The sequence below is a fragment of the Akebia trifoliata genome, chromosome 13 (assembly GCF_017979445.1).
Source record: "Akebia trifoliata isolate Shusen 1 chromosome 13, ASM1797944v1, whole genome shotgun sequence".
Classification (NCBI taxonomy): Eukaryota; Viridiplantae; Streptophyta; class Magnoliopsida; order Ranunculales; family Lardizabalaceae; genus Akebia; species Akebia trifoliata.
The window spans coordinates 15096344-15116295 of record NC_141387.1 but is presented as its reverse complement, the minus strand read 5'-3'; the positions used below and the strand labels follow the sequence as shown (position 1 = coordinate 15116295).

The 19952-nt window shown below is 37.0% G+C and overlaps 1 long non-coding RNA gene across 1 annotated transcript; it reads left to right on the top strand.

The window, feature by feature from the left end:
* The first annotated feature begins 2132 nt into the window (after positions 1-2132).
* LOC147387974 (uncharacterized) lies at positions 2133-19658 on the top strand. The gene is made up of 4 exons (XR_015171520.1): positions 2133-2472; positions 2656-2714; positions 2817-3061; positions 19369-19658. It is a non-coding gene; the product is annotated as an uncharacterized LOC147387974 (long non-coding RNA).
* The last annotated feature ends 294 nt before the right edge of the window (positions 19659-19952 follow it).

The window sequence follows — 19952 nt, the reverse complement described above, 5'->3', positions numbered from 1 at the left end:
ATCCTTGTTGTTTTGAGATATTTACCAGATTCTCAGGAGCAGATGAAACTCAATACGACACACAATAAGAGTATTACCAACTTCTCTCAGTTATCGCAACATCTTGAATTAGAAGTTGAATGTCAGTCTACAAGGACTAACAGTGTCGTTTTCACTATTGAATCCAAAAAGCGTGGGAACTTCAGATCCAAGCGTAAGCCAAAGAAAAGAGCTCAGACTAACGAAATTGCACATAAGAATAACTCAAATTTCAAATGCTATAAAGGAAAACGTGGTGGAAAGAAAGACAAATCTAAAATGGCATGCCACAATTGTAAGAAACTAGGACACTTCGCTTGTAAATACACTAAATCAAAAAAGGTAAATACCAACTCTAAAACCCCCTTTCACTGTTTTGTTTGCACAAAAATGCTTGTTTTTTATTCTTATGATCCTGATTGGATTGTAGATTTCAGAGCAACCAAACATATAGCAAGCGATAGAGTAGGGTTCGTAGAGTTTCGTCGAGTCCTGCATGGTAACATGAAGATTTTCATAGGAAACAATTCCAATGAAGACGTAGTGGGAGTAGGAACCTACCAACTACGGATGCGCACAGGACACACATTATTACTTCACGATTGTCAATAATAAATTTCAACAGATCTACCTCGAGATTCGTAAAATAAAATCGTAAATGATTTTATTCATTTTTGATAAAAAGGAGATACAGATCTCAATATTTCCTCTGATTAACAGTCAAATACAAAAATAGTGATGATGATGTATATAATTTTTCTTCTCTCCGAGCTTCGTGTTTTATCGGTTGAGAAGGATGCTTTGATATTGGCTTTACGTTGTGCTTGATCTTCTGTATAGGCTTCTGTAGATCTTCTTCTCTCCGGACTTCGTGTTTTTATCGATTGAGAATGTTTTCTTGACTTTCGGAGAAGGGTTTTATGCTTGATCTTCTTTTTATTTAGAGTCCAGATCTCTGAAGAACCTTGTTTTGTCTCTGGAGGAGGGCTTGAGAGGTCTTCGTATCTAGAGGGAGAGCTTCTGTCTTCTGAGAGAAAGTGATCCAGATCCCCTCTCAATGAGAAAAGCTCTTGTATTTATAGACTTAAGGGTAATTTAGCTTTTCAATTATACCCTCAACTTAAAGGGGTTTAGTTGATTTGTTTAAAAGGTTAAATTTGTCCAAATCCAATTTTAAGAATTCTATGGATCATTATTGGGCCAAACTCATTTATTTAGGTGTAAGGCCCAATATTTAATATGGATCACTTGGATTTACTGGATCATGGGTTTTATCTGCGAAATCCAAATCCAAACCATATGAGGCCCGTCCCGATTAACGGACACCCGATTTAGATTAGGCCCAATTTTGATTTGGTGGGCTTTTTGGTTAACTTAGAAGGCTGCAGGGTCCGTTTAAATTTTGATGCCTACAAATGCCCCCTCAAGGATGTGTTATTGAAAACATAGTTAAAGATGATACATCCTTGACTATGTTAACAGATGTGTGAGTGCCTTGAATTCAGAGTGATTGGTTAATCATTAAAATTGACGTTCTTGATCATGATGTTGTTTGATTAAACAGATCAAAAACTCACTCACTTAGGCCCCTTTTTTTTAACTTCTCTTCACAAGCAGTACCAAAAGATAACAAGGCCATTCATCATATGATTCTGTCTATGTGAGATGTATGGGATCGCACACTCATCTCTTCATTTCCTTTGACTAGCAATATTTCCATGTGTATTGAGATGTATGAGATCAACCCTTAAAAAAAAATTCAAATGAATTGGTTTAGTTGCGAACACCATCTTTGGTGTGTGTGAGAAGCATGGGAACAAACCTATGTACTTGAATAAGCAACTTTTCTTTTTAACCAAATTTCATTAGAACTTCTAATTTTGTTAAGCCGTGGTGTGTGTGTTGTATAGGATCATGTCCCCCCAAAAATATCCATGAAATCCTATTCTGTTGTGGTTAACATATATATTCAAAGTTTAACTCATTTAGGATGTATGGGATCGATCCCCAAGATATACTCAAACGCAAGAATTTTGTCTTGAGCAACATGGGATCAAAACCGTGCTTTTCTTTTTGAACGTCATTCTTAGAATTGTTTTGAGGCTTAAGGAGTCTGACCGCGACGTGAATTTTGGTGCCACGCTGGATAGAGGCTGATTGAAACTCTATGTTTTTTTTTTTTTTCAAAACACCCACAGACGAGTTGAAGAAGGACTCTCCTTCTATAAATCGCTCGTACAAGTTTGGTGAAGCTTTCCAATCCTTCTTAAACACCAATAGCTAATTTCAAGAAGGGTTCCTCTCCAATAAACAGAGCACAAGACTGCTACTATTGATGCTTGATTCTCAAAGGGATTTGCAGCGAAAATCGTTTCTTGGAGTGTTACATGCCTGCCGTTAATGGCTGATCGTTGAAGTATAACCCTCAACGTTTGATGTTACTGACACTGTCAGGTAAAAAAAAAAATTTCTTCTTTAAATTTTCTTTACGGCTATTCCTTTCTTCCAAGCTTTCTTCTTTCTCTCTCTTACCCTCTTGGTTGGAGGATGGTCTTCAATCGATGTGAGCCTCGTTTATTTATTTATTTTTTTTTCAGATTTCTTGTTTTTTTTATAATATATATACATATATAACAGGATTGGTAAGGCTGGGCCTTAATTCTTATTAAGCCTTAAGAGAGACCGCAATGGGCTCGGTAAGATTGGGCCTTAAACTATGATAAGGAAACTCATGATTAGATCCGACTTCTTTCTTGGTTCATGTATTAGATTTCTGAACCTTGGGTTTATTTTAATAGAAACGCACGTGAAGAACTTTAGTTTTTTTCAGCCCAACGTGTTTGAGAAGGACTTCCCAAACTTGAATGTTGCTTTAACAAGTCACAAGAGAACAATTCTCATTCTTCAACTCGAATTCTACAATCTGATCAAGGAAGATTCTCATCACCCTTTTATAAATAGCTCCCGCAGCAGTAGTGGGTTTTGCGATTAGGTGCTTCAACGCCTTGGCATTTCATCTGCAGACCATTGGCCCTCCGATCAGGTAAAACTTCTTTCTTCCCTCTTCTTGATTTTTTTATTATTATTATTTGTTTTTTATAAAAGACATGAATCGATTCTCATTACTATCTTAGTTCTCAACGGATTTAGATATTGTATCTAATGCCATGGAGTCTGTTTTTCATTTCATACTAGGAAATAGAAGTTTGAGAGAGGGAAAGTAAGGAGGGAGAAAAGGAAGATGGTCCCTCGTTCTTGTTTTGTTTCTTCTTTAGATAAACAAATCGGCCGAATGCTTTTCTTCTCTTCTGATCTTTCTCTCTTTTTCTTTTTTATGAACTTTAATAGTTCGAACAACATCATCCTTTGTTATCACGATGATCCAAGATTTTCATCTATTTTTTTAGTAAAATCTGCAAACTCCTCAATAGAAGGCCCCCTTTTTTTTATAGCAGTTCTATTAACGTACCGACCTTTATTTGTAACACACCAAAAGGGGTGGCTGCTTGCACACCGACTTTTACTTGTAACAAATCACATATTCTATTTTTTTTACTTAGGAAACCTTTAGGATACCTCATTGATTTAAATAGGACTCTTGAATTGGAATCCTTTCATTATTTCGATTTGAACCTTCTTATTTGTAAGAAATATTCTTCTCAATTGAAATTAAAAATTTTCGGGCATCATAAACTTGAAGATGTTGTTCCCTTTCTTTCACTTTGTTTATACACATTTATTTTTTGCTTGATTCAAGTTCTCTCTTGATTTTTTTGGAACGTGAATGGCAACTAAGAGCTTTAATCCTTGTTATTGCTTCTCAGTCACTTAGAGTTTCTCAGCAACTTAAAGCTTTAGCCTTTGTCATTACGAAAACAAAGTAATCTCCCAAACTTGAAATCTTTAATACATTTTATTTCTTGTATACAATGATTTGAAACAGGGTGCATTGATTAAGAAATTAAGAAACCATGCTCGTCCGCTAATTTTTATAATGACTATATTTGTTAATCATGCTTGAGGTGAACATTATTGACTTGTCAGAAGCATTACATGATGTGAAATATGTACCCGTAGAAGAACCATGTGACGAGGAATTTGTCCAATCAGTTGGCCAATCTCTAAAGCAACTGTTCATCAGTAGTGCTTAGGAGGTGACAACGCCAACTGACTGACAAACGTCAACTGGCTTGCAGAATCACAGGACGCAAGATTTGTATACACAGAAGAACCATGCGAAAAACTATTTGTCCAGCTAGTTGGCCAATCTCTAGTACAATTATTCATCAGTAGTGCTTAAGAGGTGACGACGTCAACTGGCTGACAAACATCAACTGGCTTGCAGAATCACAGGACACAAGATTTGTATACGTAGAAGAACCATACGACGAACTATTTGTCTAACTAGTTGGCCAATCTCTACCACAGCTATTCATTAGTAGTGCTTAAGAGGTGACGACGTTAACTGGCTTGCAAAATCACGGGACACAAGATTTGTATATGTAGAAGAACCATGCAACAAACTATTTGTCCAGCTAGTTGGCCAATCTCTAGCACAACTGTTCATCAGTAGTGCTTAGGATATGATAACGTCAACTGGATGACAAACGTTAACTGGCTTGCAGAATCACGGGATACAAGATTTGTATACATAGAAGAATCATGCGACGAACTATTTGTCTAGCTAGTTAGCTGATCTAGCGCAGCTGTTCATCAATAGTGCTTAGGAGGTGATCACGCCAACTGGCTAAGAAACGTCAACTGGCTAAAAGAATCACGAGACTCTAGATTTGTATACGCAGCAAAACCATGCGACAACCTATTTGTCCAGCTAGTTGGCCAATCTCTAGCGCAATTGTTCATCAGTAGTGCTTAGGAGGTAGATGTCAACTAGCTTATAGAATCACGGGATGCAAGATTTGTATACACAGAAGAACCATACAACGAATTATTTGTCCAACCAGTTGGCCAATCTCTAAAGCAACTATTTATCAGTAGTACTTAGGAGTGGATAAAGTCAATTGGCTGACAAACGTCAACTGGCTAGCAGCATCACAACGTCAATTGGCTAACAAACGTCAACTGGCTAAAAGAATCATGCGACGAACTATTTATACAGTCGGTTGGTCAAACTCAAGCATCAGAGCATTATTGAGCATGATGAATTTTTTAGATTGATGTGGTTGAACCTGAGTAACTTTATAGGCTACCTACGTACCCAAAATGAATCAAACCATAATGTAGTTCAGATAGATAATGCTCTAAGTTTTGCCTAGATCGTCCTCTCAGGTTTTCAATCTAGCGAGCTCAAAATTTTATTTATTTTTTTTGTGGACCGTTCACAGTTTTAAATCATGCGGGTCAGGAGTATCATGTAGTTTAAGCTCGTACGATAAAGAACATTGTCAAATAGTTTAGGCTTATGCCGAGGAGCATTATCAAACAGTTTAGGTTCGTGCCGAAGAGCATTGTCAAACAGTTTAGGCTCATGCTGTGGAGCATTGTCAAACAGTTTAGGCTCGTACTGGGAAGCATTGTCAAACAGTTTAGGCTCTTGCCGAGGAGCAACATTATTTTAAGCATAGTATCTGTTGAGGAATTTGCTGTTGATTGGACCAAGACGTAATCCTTCTAGAATTACGAGAAGGTATGCACCATTAGTGTATACTTCTTTCACTACATGAGGCCCATCCCATTTGGATCAAACTTCTTTCCAGAACGGTGTGAGAGGATGATTGGTCGTTGTACAGCGAGAACTAAATCGCCAACTTGAAAAGAACGTGGTCGAACTTTCTTATTGAATGCACGTGACAGACGAGCTTGGTAACATTCTAGTCGTTATTGTGTTTCCAATCTCTTTTCGTCCAATGCTTCAAGTTCAGCCAAACGTAACTTGGCATTCTCATCGCAGGTTAGACCTTCTTGGATCGCAATCCTTAAGGAAGGTATCTGACGTTCCAAAGGGAGAACAGCTTCAACTCCATAAACCAATGAGTAAGGTGTGGCTTGCATGGGGGTACGGTATGAGGTTTTGTATGCCCATAGTACTTTCCCAATTCATTATGCTAATCTTTTTTCGATTTTGAAACAACTTTCTCAAGAAACTTACAAAGAGTTTTGTTGAAGGCTTCAGCGAGTCCATTTGCAGTAGCGTTTTACATTGTAGAATGTCTCTGCTTAATGTTAAACTTCATGCAGAATTGATCCATCAGCGTATTGCTAAAAGATTTCCCATTATCTGTCATGATATATCGTGGAATACCGTAACGGAAGACGATATTATTTTTGAAGAAGTCGACTATCATTTCTTTTTTGACCTCTCGAAAGGGAATTGCTTTAGCCCACTTAGAAAAGTAATCAGTTGCAGCAAGGATATAAAGATATTGTCTTGAGGATTTTGAGAGTGGTAACGACATCAAGTCCCCACCCGTCAAAGGGCCAAGATGCGATTGTAAGATGCAATAGTTCCGGTGGTTGACGAATGTAATCCCCATGAAATTGGAAAGCTTTACACCTTTTTGCATGGTCTAAAAAATCTTTCACCATAGTAGGCCCGTAGAATCCCATCCTCTTCAGACTGTGATGGAGTTTCGGCCTTGACTGATATGAATCACACACTCCAGAGTGTGCTTCTTCTAAAGCATCTTAGATTTCATCATCTCCAAGACATCTCATTAAGATGTCATCGAAAGAGTGGCGATATAACTTATCGTTGAAATATAAAAAATCAAGGTGTCCTACGACATATTTCGATTTTGTGCTTTAGGTCGTCTGGCAGCTTTCCATACTGTAGATAATCAATAAGTGGCTTTCTCCAATCTTTGACTTCTACTATTTCGACGGTGTTTGCTTCGTGAGACTCACAATTTTCATCTATCAAATGAGGTAGTACCCACCTATGGCAGATAGGGATATTCATTGTCTCTCCTTCTGGCATAGCCAAATTTGCAACAAGACTAGCTAAAGTGTCAGCCTGCTTATTTTCAACTCTTGGTATATGCCTAATGATGACGTCTTCGAATCGACTTACAAGTTGTACAGCATAGTAGTGATAAGGTACTAACTCATACTTTCAAACGTCATACTCTGTTGAGAGTTGGTTAATGACAAGTTGCAAATCCCCATACACATAGAGTTGGTGTAACTTCATCTCTAGCCCGAGTTCTAAACCAATGATCAGAGATTGGTATTCTGCAACATTGTTTAAACATAGCTTCATCAAGGTAAACAAGAATGGCAATACTTTATTTTGTGGGGTGATAAAAATTACACCTGCCCCCCCTCCATCATTTCTAGCGATCCCATCAAAGAACATTCTCCAAGCTGGAAATATATCAATAGAGAATACTTCTTCATCAGGCAAGTCGTGAGACAATTCTCATTCAGCCGGAATAGGATGATCAGCAAGAAAGTCGACTAACGCTTGCCCTTTTACAGCCTTTTGAGAGTTGTAAATAATCTCGAATTCTGATAAGAGAATTGCCCATTTAGCAAGTTTTCCTGACAAGACTGGCCTTGTCATAATGTACTTGAGTGGATCAGCTCGCACAGTGAGTCAAACTGTGTGCGATAACATGTAATGTTGAAGTTTCTTTGTGGCAAAGATGAGTGCTAAACATGTCTTCTCGATGGGTAAATAGTTTACTTCTGCTCCAACAAGAGTTCGACTCAAGTAGTAAAGTGCACCTTCTTTTCCTTCGGCATTTTCTTGAGCCAACAATGCTTCGAGTGACATTTTTTGCGCACTAATATGGAGAATCAGTGGCTTCTCGGGAATTGGTGCAAAAAGAACATGAGGCTTGAGAAGATACTCCTTGATACTTTTCAGAGCATTCTCACAAGTTTCATCCCATTCAAATGATGTATCTTTCTTCATCAATCGACTGAAGGGATGACAACGCCCAGCTAAGTTTAAGATGAATCTCCGAATGTAGGCAAGTCGACCTTGTAAACTTTTGAGTTCATGAATGTTCTTTGGTGCCAGCATTTTTTGAATGGCTTCAATCTTGTTTCGATCGATTTCAATACCGTGATGCCAAACCATGAATCCCAAAAATTTGTCTGAGGTAACTCCAAAAGCACATTTTAATGGATTCATCTTAAGTTAATACCGTCGTAATCTGTCGAAGGTATCACATAGATGTTGTAAGTGATCTTCCCTTTTCTTGGACTTTACTGCTAGGTCGTCAACGTAACATTCGACTTTGTCATGTAGCATATCATCAAAGATCTTTCGCATAGCTCACTGGTAAGTAGCACCAGCATTTTTAAGTCCAAAAGGCATAACTTTGTAACAATATATACCTTTTGGGGTACGAAAGACTGTAAGATCCTCGTCTTTTGACGACATTCGAATTTGATTGTAACCAGAAGATCCATCCATGAAAGACAAAGCTTAATGTCCTGTGGTCGCATCTACCATAAGTTCTATGATTGGGAGTGAAAAATCATTTTTTGGACATGCATTATTCAAGTCACGAAAATCGACACATACTCGAATCTGTCCATTCTTCTTTCTTACAGGAACTATGTTGAAAATCCGGGTTGGATACTTTACTTCTCGGATGAAGCTAGCTTCTATCAAATTGTTGACCTCTGTCTCAATCTGTGGTATCAACTCTGGCCAAAAATGACGTTGTACCTATTTTATTGGGCGAACTCCGTCTTTAACTACGAGCTGATGAACAGCGATCTTCGGGTCAAGTCCTGATATTTCTTTGTAAGTCCAAGCAAATATATATTTGTACTCTTGTAGCAACTTGAGGTACTTGGATTCTTCATGCTGGTTTAAAAGAGTACTGACGAATGTGGGTCGTGGCTCTTCAATTGTCCCAAGATTTATTTTTTTCAAGTCATCGACAGTGGCTTGTTCGTCTTCTTCAAAGATCGGTGGAGCATTTTCGAGTTCTTCATCTTACGACGTAAAATATTCTTCAGGGAATTCATCAATGGTAATATGATTTACCGAAACGACATCTTCAGAATTGTCTGTTCCAACAGTTGAAGCTCAGTTGTTGCTCGTTTGGTTTGTGAGGATGATGGTGCATCGCTTCACAATCAATGCATTTGATATCGAGACCTCTAAAGCTGCTTGTTGTTTCATGCAAGATAGAATAGTGTTTTGCAAGCCACTCGATCCGCGGGGTGCGCGGATCCGCTTTTGACCTTTGAGGTTTGGGAGTCGCCACCTAGTTGTTAAGGTCTAGGAACCAAACTGACTCTAAAAAAGACAAACCAATCTACGAAAGAGAAAAAGAGTCCGGGGATCACGTTACGGGGTTGGAAGGTGTTAGGCACCAACCCCGCCAGGCCAAAGCCGGTCTCTACTAACTTCCCAAATAAATCACATTGCTAAAAACCTAGATAAAAATAAAAATAAAAAATTTCATACCTTTCCGATTGCAAGGATTTTGCTCCCTCAGATCTGACAAAAATAGCTTCTTGTACCGTACTCCCTTGCTTCGTTCTGTCTCCGGATTTGATTTCGGATCTCCGAGGCAAGGTATCTCCTTATTTTTGGATCTGAACTCTTCAAGTCTGTTACGGATTTTGGGATGTTTTTGGAAGGCTTTTAGGCGTTTCTTATGCTAAAATCAAAGGAGGGATGTTAGGTAAGGAGTTGAGGCTCCAAAACTGGGGTTTATGGGAGGCTAGGGGGCTTTTAGACCTACTTCTCTTAGGGTTTATGATTTTATACGAAAATAGGGTGTGAGCACCTCTATTTATAGATGTTTTTAGGGGTTGATTTGGATAGAGTTAGTATTTAATTAGAGTTCTTTTAATTAGAGTTGTGTTTTAGTTAGACTTGTTTTAGGTAGAATTGTGTTTTAATTAGAATTATTTTAGGTAGAATTGTTTTTAAGTTAGAACTCTATTAGATTGAGTTATTATTTAATTAGAACTCTATTATGACTTTTGGTCTTATTTGATTGACTTTTAATGTTTTGACTTTAGTCTTAATTGATTGACTTTTAATATCTTGACTTCAGTCTTGCTTAATTGACTTTAATTTTGACTTCAGTTTCACTTGATTGACTTTAATACCTTGACTTCAGTCTTTCTTGATTTACTTTTAATTTTTGGAGAACCCCCCTCTAAAATATCTTTAATTCTTTGGACCCCCAAATGGAGGGGTCCTTAAAGAAATATCTCACGAACCCTCAACAATTTTACTTGAAACCCGATTGATCAATTTTTTTAATTCAAAATTTTAAATTAATTTCATCAATGTTTCACTTTAATTATTTAATTTTTTATTTATTAATTTCGAAATTTTTAATTATGAAAATTGTGAAATTACCGTTTTACCCCCAGAAAGGACTTTTCACGTTTTAAGTCGGTTTTTTATGTTCCAAGATGTTTTAGAATCGATTTTTCGTAAGGAATTCAATGGAAATATTAGTTTGTGTCATTTATAAAAATTTTTGTGTGAAATGGTCATGAACTTTATGAGGGGCATTTTCGTAATTTTGTCGAATTCTGTTAAAATTGGCGAAATGATTTATTTGGTTCCGATTTGTTATTTTATGTGTTCGAGAGAGTTTTTCTAAGCGTAACGTATGCTCTAGGGTTATTTTGAGGTTAGGGGTATTTTGGTAATTTGGTCAATTTTTAGTGATTTTTATCGTGAAACTTCTTTTTGCTTTGCAAGATGATGATTTCTATATTTCTGGGGTCGTATTTTCCTAACGTAGCGTGGTTTCTAAGGTTTTGTCAATTCGAGATACCTCATCCGGATTTCTGAAACATATCGGGTAACAAAATAAAGCAATGGAATACACATCCATCATTGGGAATCATTGCGATCGGGTTGACGAGTTGATTAATCAGGCGGATGCAAAAATGGGGTGTCTACAGTAGTATGTTGTGAAAAAACCGTCTTCATCTTAGAAATTTTGATTGGAGCCTCTAACGTATACCCTAGCCCTGCTCGTGTGAATGAAACTATTTCTCTAGCTCGACCGAGTTTGACTTGTGTTGCAGTTAAATCATAAATTTGATCAGTTTGTGGTAGTTCACCCAATCGCACAGGTTCACTTTTTTCATAACCGACAATCTTGAATAACTTTGAGATTTTAGGACCGAACTAACTTTTGGACTCTACTTTTGTGAGGTTATCTTCATGGTACTTCGCGATTGATGTAGTTGAGACAACGTTTTCCACGGGTGTCCTTACTATATAAGATTTTTATAGAGGTGTAACCGAAAAGGTTAACACTTCTTTCAATATCTCCAATTTGACTTTAGAGATAGAAAGCTTGGTTTCTGAAGAAATCTTTTCGAAAGGTGATTGTCCCGGCTTCCATCGTGATTGCGGCACCTAACGAAGCATTGGGGTTGGCAACACAATTGTGGATGACGCGTGCACTATTGATTGACTCACCTTAATCTGTTGAGTTTCTAGTTCTTACTTGTTTACTTGTTCTTTCTGAAGTTGAAGACCAGGAGAAATCTTTTCGACATAATTCGTAGTATGCTTTCATTTGTTGGGTTTTTTCTTACTAGAAGGAGGTACCAAAATTGGAAGTGCTTCTTGAATGACGTCCCCTCCAAAATAAAATTTCGCATCTACAAAATACGCTTCTGCCTTGTCAAACGGTTGATCTTTGGCTATTACATGTTTCTGCCCACCATCTTGGTAATACTTGAAGCATTGATGTAACGTGGATGGTACTACTTCAGTTTCATGTAGCCATGGTCAATCGAGAAGCAAGTGATATGAAATTTTACAATCAATCACGTGGAAGAGTGTTGTTGACTCCAAATCTGCGATAGAAAGCTTGACTTTTATCTTGTCGATAGCTCTTTGACCTCCTAAGTTGAAATCCTGAATCATCAACTTACTACGAGCAAGTTGATCTGATGAGATGCCAACTTGTTTCATAGTACGAATTGGCATGATGTTGACCGCAGAACCACAATCCAAGAGGATTCTTTGAATTTTAGTTTCCTTCACATAACCTGTAACATAAATAGGCCTATTGTGAGGTCGAGACCCCAATTGGAGATCCTCATCAGTGAAGGTGATTGTGGTCATGCACAGACCATCTTCTCGTAGATCTATGTTAGGTTGAACTTCCTGTTTTGAATCAGTTGAGCTTTGCTTTGAACTGGACAAATCCAAGTCAACCTGCGAATCTTCTATTTTCGAGGTGTTATTGTCTTTCTCAAGTCGTTGATCTCCATCATTAGAAGTAGTAAGATGTTCTTTGGACCTATCATCAATATTATCTTCTAGCACTTCCGCTTTCACTTGATGACATAACACCGTACAGACTTCCTTTAAGAGCTTCTTGGGTAAGAATTTTAGAAGAGTAACCGGCACACGGGGCGGTTGTTGAAAGATGTCTTCAGGGTCTGCGGGCGGAACTCGGTAAACCTTCTTCTTTGTTACTATCATTCGTTTCTTTGACCCTATACTTGGTTTTGACTTTCTTCTCTTTCTCTTTGGCTTCGAAATAAAAGGAGCTAGCACATATATAGGGCATCTTTTTCGACGAGTAACAACTGTCCACCCTTCGTCATCAACTGAAGCAGACTTTGAGATGTCTGACTTTGAATTTGAAGTCAGATGAGATTGTGGTCCTTGTTGAAATGAAGTGGGAAATGTGATGATTCTTCTTTGATTTGGTATTGCCCCCAGCGTGGGATGGGCCTTTTAAACATCGGAATGTACGGATATGAGTAGTGATGGTTTAAGTAAAACTTTGATGATCTGAGGAGATGGAGTCTGCGTAGCATACTGACTTGCCAAGAGTATTGGATCAAAAGATCCAAAAGTGACAGAGGTCATGTTGGAAGTAACAACATTTTCAACACAATCAAGTTCAATTTTTCCTTGACGTGCCAAATCCATAATCTTCTCTTTAAAGACGAAGTATTTTTCAATTGGGTGACTAATCACCCTATGATAGCGATAATATTTCGGATCATTGTTAGACCTGCTTCCTCGGGTCATTTGGGCACTGGAAGTTCAATGAGCTTTAATTTTAACAACTCTTCGAACTTTAAATGAACTTGCAGTTGTTGAACAGAAAGCGAAGCAACAGACCCCTGTGGTGGATCTTGAGTAGCTTTTCGTGAACCAGAATAGTATGCTCGTTGTTTTTCTTCATGCGGAGCCGTGTATGCTTCAGGGTGAATCCTGGAGGATGTGAGGGTCCAGCACTCGATTTATTCTCTTTGTTTTTCTACTCCAGACGGCTGACAAGAGTTGCAATTTGGATATATTTGTCTTCTGTTACTTTTGTTAACTTGTTGATGGTATCTGCCATCTGAGCAACTTGTTCCTCCATCGTTAGCGTTCCAGCTGTCATCACTGCTCTGATGGATGTGTAAGTTTGTGACGGAGAAGTGATCCATAAAGATCTAGACGATCCCTCGCTTGACTTCGAATCAAATCCAGAATCTGACGAGTCATCTTCTACCATGTCCGTCCACGATTCCTTCATGGAAAGTATCGTTTTTGTGGCCCATTTCTTGGAGTGATGCTGGAGAGCCTCCATTAGCTTGATTCCACCAGTCTTTGTCATTGTTCGTGTCACATGATGATCACAACTAATAACCTGAATAGATTCAAAATTGGAAAAAAGAATTTTCTTACATTTCTCAGTAGCGGCAGATGCGATAGCGTTGACATTGCGAGATGCCATCAATGCTTTAGTTGATGTTTTTGCAGTTGACTGAAAAATGAGAGGTTGAGATAGTCCCACCGGGAGTGCCAAAAATTTGTCGACAATAAATTTCAACAGATCTACCTCGAGATTCATGAAATAAATTACAAATGATTTTATTGATTTTTGATCAAAATGAGATACAGATCTCAATGTTTCCTCTGATTAACAGTCAAATACAAAAATAGTGATGATGACGTATGTAATTTTTCTTCACTCCGAGCTTCGTGCTTTATCGATTGAGAAGGATGCTTTGATGTTGGCTTTACGTTGTGTTTGATCTTCTGTATAGGCTTCTATAGATCTCCTTCTCTCCGGGCTTCGCGCTTTATCGGTTGAGAATGTTTTCTTGACTTTTAGAGAAAGGCTTTACGCTTGATCTTCTTTTTAGTTGGAGTCCGGATCTCTAAAGAACCTTGCTTTGTCTCTGGAGGAGGGCTTGAGAGCGTCTTTTTCTCTAGAGGGAGAGCTTCTATCTTCTGAGAGAAAGTGATCTAGATCTCCACTCAATGAGAGAGGCTCTTGTATTTATAGACTTAAAGGTAATTTAGCTTTTCAATTATACCTCCAACTTAAAGGGGTTTAATTGATTTGTTTAAAAGACTAAATTTGTCCAAATCCAATTTTAAGAATTCTATGGATCATTATTGGGCCAAACTCATTTATTTAGGTGTAAGGCCCAATATTTAATATGGATCACTTTGATTTGCTGGATCATGGGTTTTATCTACGAAACCCAAATCCAAACCATATAAGGTCCCGTCCCGATTAACGGACACCCGATTTAGATTTGTAGGCCCAATTTTGATTTTGTGGGTTTTTTGGTTAACTTAGAAGGCTGTAGGGTCCGTTTAAATTTTGATGCCTACAACGATATTCTTAATGCGTTAAAAGTTCGACGTAGTTTACTTTCAGTTACATCGCTATTAGATTTAGGTTTTGATTTCCATTTTTCGTTAAAAATAGTTAGCATTTCTTTGGATTCAATTGTTTATAGATACACTTTTACTTCAAATGGTTTGTTTAAATTAGATGTTAATTTTAGTAATTTAAACCCTAATGCTTATTCAATTTCCAATGATATTGTTTCTGATTATGTGAAATGACATGCTAGATTAGGCGATATTAGGCAAGATAGGATGAAAAGACTAGCGAATGATAGATTATTAGGTCCACTTTCAAAAGTTGATCTTTCGATCTGTGAACATTGTCTAGCCAGAAAGTCGAATAGGAAATCATTTGGAAATGTGGTATGTGCGTCAATTCCTTTAAAGTTAGTCCATTCTGACATCTACAGACCACTTAATGTAAGGGCACGCCATGGAGTGACCTATATTTCATCACATTTATTGATGATTAAATGTAATTTAGATATATTTATTTGATTTCACATAAATCTAAAGTATCAGATTGCTTTAAGAAATTTATGTTGGAAGTTGAAAATCAATTGGAGAGGAAAATTAAGACTCTCAAAATTGATCGAAGACGTGAATATTTATTAGAGACTATGAAGAGGCTCTATGAAGAAAAAGGTATCTGTAGGCAATTAACAATTCCTTTTACTCCGCAACAAAATGATGTAGTAGAAAGAAAGAATAGAATCCTTTTAGACATGGTGAAACCGATGATGACGCAAGCAAACCTTCCTATTTCTTTCTAGAGAAATGCTCTTTTGACTGCAGCCTACATCCTCAATAGGGTACCTTCCAAATCTGTTACATCTACCCTTTATGAGTTATGGACAGGTAGAAAATCTGATTTGAGTCATCTACATTCATGGGGATCATCTGGTTTTATTCATATTCCTTCCCATCAGATTGAAAAGTTAGACATGAGAGCTAAGAAATGCACGTTTATAAGATATTCTGAGCATTCTAAAGACTTTGTGTTTATTTATGAACGAGACAATGGTGGAATGGTATAGATTGAATCGCGAGATATGAATTTCATTGAGAATGATTTTTCAAGCAAAAAAGAAAGTTCATATTCTATGAGATGATAGAACCAAATCCGAAATCAAAAGAGGAACCTCTACCTATTCTCGATGAAGGTGGGATAACTAAACCTTCTGATGATCCGATGATCGTCAAAGATAGTGGGAATGTACCACTAGATATTACTAATAATGATCTTGAGTTACGTAGGAGTAAACGTGGAAAAATACCCCATCGTTGATTTGAGATTGAAGGGGAATCATTCATGTCTGCTCTACTAGATAATGATGAACTTAGGAATTACTAGGAGGTATTTTCATCATCTACTTCTAAAGAATGGATAATTACTATGCTATATAAATTAGTTCTATGATTAAGAACCAAGTTTGGAAACTTGTTGATCTTCCACCTAGACGCAAGATTGTTGGAAACAAATGGATTCTAAAAGTCAAGTAAAAAGTCGATGGAACTATTGATAAGTATAAAGCCCGTCTGGTTACTAAAAGATATACCCAAATATAGGGTATTGACTATGATGAGACTTTCTTACCAGTAGTGAGACTCACATCTGTTCGCCTCATTTTAGCCATTGTCGTATATTTAGACTCATATATTTAGACTTAGAATTCTTCTAGATGGATGCTAAGACAACATTTCTTAATGGAGATTTGGATCAAAAAATCTATATGGATCAACCTATAGGCTTCAAAATAAAAGGACATGAGCACAAAGTTTGCAAGCTTAAAAAATCCATCTATGGTTTGAAGCAATCATCTAGGCAATGGTACTTTCGTTTTCATTGAGCCATTACTACAATTTGGTTTACGATGATGGAAGAGGACCATTGTGTGTACGTTAAATGGAGTGGAAAGGATTTCTTGATATTGTCTTTGTATGTTGATGACATTTTGTTGGTTGAAAATGATTTGGAGTTGATTGTCGCCATTCAGAAGTGATTATCCTCAAATTTTAAAATGAAGGATACGGGTGAAACGAATTTTGTACTTGGAATTAAGATCACTCGTGATCGCTCCAAGAGACTTCTTTGTTTGTCTCAAGAGACTTATATTAAAAGAGTGCTCTTGATCGCTCCAGAATGGGCATTTCTTACATCTTGGTCTTTGCCCTATGACGGATGCAGAGAAGGAAAAGATGACACAAGTGACCTACGCAAATGCAATTGGGAGTCTAGTGTATACTATGATCTGTACTCGACCGGATATTTACTTTGTAGTAGGATTAGTCAGTCGTTATTAAAGTAATCCAAGAACTGCTCATTGGAAGACGATAAAAAAAAAATTTCGATACTTACAGGGGACTACAGATTATTCACTATGTTACTAGGGAGTAGATTTACGAATACAAGGCTATAGTGATGCAGATTGGGCTAGTGATCTAGATGAGCGTAGATCCACATCAGGTTATGCATTCTTGCTTGGAGGTGGTGGTGTTTCTTGGTCTAGCATGAAACAGTCTTGTGTTGCATTATCCACGATGGAGTCAAAATACATTGCATGTAATGCTGCAGGTCAAGAAGCTGTCTAATTAAGAAGGTTCTTTATTCAGCTCAGTATAGTGCATAGTGCCTCACATCCTGTATTATTGTATTGTCATAGCATGGAAACACTAGCATATACAAAGGATCTTAAATACCATGGAAAATCGAAGCACATCGACATTCACTACCACTACATTCGAGATATGGTTGCATAGAAGGAAGTAGCCTTATCACATATTACTTCAGGACAGATGGTAGCTGAAAGCACCCTCGATCCGCGGGGTGCGTGGATCCGCTTTTGACCCTTGAGGTTTGGGAGTCGCCACCTAGTTATTGTGGTCTAGGAACCAAACTGACTCTAACATGGATAAAAAGAACTAATCTACCACAAAAAATCTGAATTCGGGGATCATGTTACGGGGTTGGAAGGTGTTAGGCACCAACCCCACCCGGCCAAAGCCGGTCTCTACTAACTTCCCAAATATATCACATTGCTAAAAACCTAGATAAAAATAAAAAAATTACATACCTTTCCGATAGCAAGGATTTTGTTCCCTCAGATCTGACAAAAAGAGCTCCTTGTACTATACTCCCTTACTTCGTTCTGTCTCCGGATTTGACTTCGGATCTCCTAGATCAAGGTATCTCCTTGTTTTTGGATCTGAACTCTTCAAGTTTGTTGCGGATTTGGGGGTGTTTTTGGAGGGATTTTAGGTGTTTTCTAGACTAAAATTGAAGGAGGGATGTTAGGTAAGGAGTTAGGACTCCAAAACTAGGGTTTATGGGGGGCTAGGGGAGCTTCTAGACCTACTTCTCTTAGGGTTTATGATTTGATACGAAAATAGGGTGTGAGCACCTCTATTTATAGAATTTTTTTAAGGTTGATTTGGATAGAGTTAGTGTTTAATTAGAGATCTTTTAATTAGAGTTGTGTTTTAGTTAAAATTATTTTAGGTAGAATTGTGTTTTAATTAGAATTGTTTTAGGTAGAATTGTTTTTAAGTTAGAACTCTATTAGATAGAGTTATTATTTAATTAGAATTCTATTATGACTTTTGGTCTTATTTGATTGACTTTTAATGTTTTGACTTTAGTCTTAATTGATTGACTTTTAATATTTTGACTTCAGTCTTGCTTAGTTGACTTTAATTTTGACTTTAGTCTCACTTGATTGACTTTAATACTTTGACTACAGTCTTGCTTGATTGACTTTAAATTTTGGAGAACCCCCTTCCATTATTTCTTTAATTCTTTGGACCCCCAAATGGAGGGGTCCTTAAAGAAATATCCCACGAACCCTCAACAATTTTACCCGAAAGTCTGATTGATCGATTTTTTTGGTTCAAATTTTTAAATTAATTTCATCAATGTTTCACTTTAATTATTTAATATTTTATTTATTAATTTCAAATTTTTTAATTATGAAAATTGTGAAATTACCGTTTTGCCCCCGGAGAGGACTTTTCACGTTTCAAGTCGATTTTTAATGTTCTAGGATGTTTTAGAATCGGTTTTTCGTAAGGAATTCAATGAGAATGTTGGTTTGTGTCATTTATGAAAATTTTTATGTGAAATGATTGTGAACTTTATGAGGGGCATTTTCGTAATTTTGTCAAATTCTGTTAAAATTGGTGAAATGATTTATTTGGTTCCGATTTGTTATTTTATGTGTTCGAGAGAGTTTTCCTAAGCGTAACGTAGGCTCTAGGGTTGTTTTGAGGTTAGGGGTATTTTGGTAATTTGATAATTTTTTAGTGATTTTTATCGTGAAATTTCTTTTTGGTCTACAAGATGATGATTTCTATGTTTCTGGGGTCGTATTTTCCTAACGTAGCGTGGTTTCTAAGGTTTTGTCAATTCGAGATACCTCATCCGGATTTCTGAAACACATCTGGTAACAAAATAAAGCAATGGAATACACATCCATCATTGGGAATCATTGCAATCGGATTGACGAGTTGATTAATCAGGCGAGTGCAAAAATGGGGTGTCTACAGTAGCAGATCCTTTGACTAAACCTATTCCCTAAGACATTTATCATACTTATGTTAGGAGTTTGAGACTTTGTAGGTTTTGATTTGTGATTGTAATAAACTTCTTATTTTATTGGATATTTCTTTTTACATATAGATATTTGATCCTTCCATTCGATTATATCATCATTATATTGCATTCTTTTTTTATTATCTTATGCCCAGACATTTTTTATTATGTTTTTCAACATGGACTTGTTTTTCGTCATCAGGTTAAGGTCATTCACTTACACAATGATCGTCCTGACGCATAAACTACGAGTAAGAAGGTATTATTTAAACAATTAAACCTTAAGGGTTGAATCAATTTTACAAGGCACAATGATTACGAGCTTGATAATTGTATTATTGTCACCTCGGATATTATCGAGATGAGATTTATAAAAATCGATTATGATTCATAAACTTGTAAAATCATAAAACCTGAAAAAATCGGATGTAAACTCTAATCAGGTGTTTTGGTAAGCAATTGGATTGAGAAGTTTAGGTTAGATGCTTACAATGTGACTAGACCTAGATATGTATGGTGTTGAGGTTGACGAACTCTTGAGGTGCTCCACCATAGTATGTAAGTCATACTACATGCGTTGTTTATTTTTTACCTATGTTTACCTATATGAGTAAATAAATGATTTCATGTTTTCTTACTGTGTAAGTATTTTGAATAATTAGGTAATTATTGTGTCCTTAGTGACTTATGACTATGTTGTAAAGTAGAGGCCAATGTTTACTAACTTTAGCATGTTACTTATGATTAGGATTGATAAGATCTAATGGAACATGACTGGAAAAAAAT